This window comes from Gadus macrocephalus, chromosome 6 (genome assembly GCF_031168955.1).
Source record: "Gadus macrocephalus chromosome 6, ASM3116895v1".
Lineage (NCBI taxonomy): Eukaryota > Metazoa > Chordata > Actinopteri > Gadiformes > Gadidae > Gadus > Gadus macrocephalus.
Genome location: NC_082387.1, coordinates 21,837,248 through 21,839,326, shown reverse-complemented (window position 1 = coordinate 21,839,326; position 2,079 = coordinate 21,837,248).

Here is a 2,079-nt window from a genome sequence, read left to right as displayed (position 1 = left end):
AAGTCTGGGAACGCAGGGAAATGAAGTTCAAATGACCACGTGGTTGTCTGAAGGCATTTGTGTACATATCACTGAAGCTGGATTTTGTCAGAAGGGCTATTTCTAAAACGCAAGAAAAAACTATTTTCCACTGTCCTATTTTTTTCTCCTCTCATATGTCAAACCCAGCAGCTTTAAAAGGGGCTCCAGCCATCTGGAAGGAGAATACCTATTTTAAATTCCTTTTCAAGGTTTCTTCCATTTGAAATCCTTCAGCCCTAAACCTGAGAGCTCTGGGCCACAGGGAGGTCTAGAAACTCCCTGTAAGTGTAGACCTGCAGAGCTCGTTCAGATCGTTATTGCGATAAAAAAAAGTTAGACTATATAAATAAACTCTGTTTTAATTGATTGGCTTTGAGAGGATAATAGGCAATGGAAAAGTCCCTAAATTGTCATTATGAAGTGTAACAGAATAGGAATTTAGTGATCCACTGCCAAAGGCGGTGAGTCACATCCGATCGGAGAGATTCTTGTCAGATGTGGGGGAGAGAGAGGTGTGTTTGTGTGGGAGAGAGGGAGGTTCGGTGTGTGTGTGTGTGTGTGGGAAATATGATATGGAAGTAGAATTCCAGACTCAAAAGCAGAAAATCCATACATTTTATCGGTTCCATTTCATTTTAACACACACACACACACACAAGATCGACTCGTTCACATCTGGTGTCTGCGTGCAACGCAGCTAGGCTCAGCGCCCTTAGAGAACTATGCAGTATGCATACATGCACTCACTGAAATGGGGTCGGAATTCAAATGACTAGAGGTCTTTAATAATACCTCCATTACAAGAATGGTGTCTTCCCAGTCCTGAACACTGCTCTCTCTCTCTCTCTCTCTCTCTCTCTCTCTCTCTCTCTCTCTCTCTCTCTCTCTCTCTCTCTCTCTCTCGCTCTCTCCTCTCTCTCTCTCTCTCTCTCTCTCCCTCTCCCTCTCCCTCTCCCTCTCCCTCTCCCTCAATGAGTCTCATGCTGCCTCCCTGACTTGACGCTGACTGGATGCTCGTGGTTCCTATAGAAGAGTTGCTTCCTCAGCTGTACTTCAGCTCATTTTGATCTCGGTCGTGATCGGTGCGCAACCAGATGGTGATAATGTGCCCCGTTCTCCTGCGTTGCCTTTTAAGGGGTCAGGGGTGTTGGGCGATTAACACACAGGATGTGACCCTCCGGTCTGCCAGTGGCTCCTTGCAGCATGGATGAGGGCTGGTAGTCCAGCCCTCATAATGACATTATAATTAACGCCGCTCTTTTGGAAATCGTGTCCTCGTCCGCTTGAGAGCTTTCCCCCGCTGTTTAAACCCTTTGCACCCCGTCGCCATGGATACAATCACACAGACGAAACATCGTACACTCAGGTCGATTGGACATCATGAACGTGTACGCTCCTGTTCGTCTCCGCCCCTGGTTTCTGTTAACTGGTCCTCTGATTAAGATCTTTAAAAGGGGAGTCATCGCTTGTGTTTCATTGGTGCGACAGGACGTTTTTCTTTGTCCATCAATGATGGGTTTATGGGTTCTGTTACACGTCAAACTACTTGCGACCCACCGTTTCTTAAACAGAAAGGACAACGCATCGCATGACATCTGCACATGCCTGACGCACGACCTTAAAAATAAATAAAATACCCCTAGCCCAGCTACAGCAGCCCTGATGGGCCCCTGTTGACGCAAATTTCATTCAGAACATTTGCCGTTCCCAGTCCAGGAAGAGAGGCAGAGGCATGAGGCTCCAGGAGGGGCCTGTGAGGAGCATTGGAGCACCAGAGAGCTGAGGGCCGGACTCGCTGGGAACACACAGGATTTATGGATCTGAGGTTCTGGTGCTGGTTGGGGTGAGTTTGAGAAATGAGTCGGGGGAGGGGTGTCACAGAAGAACCCTCCCCCCTCCTCCTCCCCCCTCTCCCTCCCCCTCCTGGTCTGTGCTGTCTGGCCATGGCCTGTGTAACCATGATCACAGCCTGTCTGGAGAGGCCATTATTGAAGGAATCAATCACTCCCCGACCTCCAGCCTAACCCCCCCCCCCCCCCCCGCCCCCGCCCGCCCGCC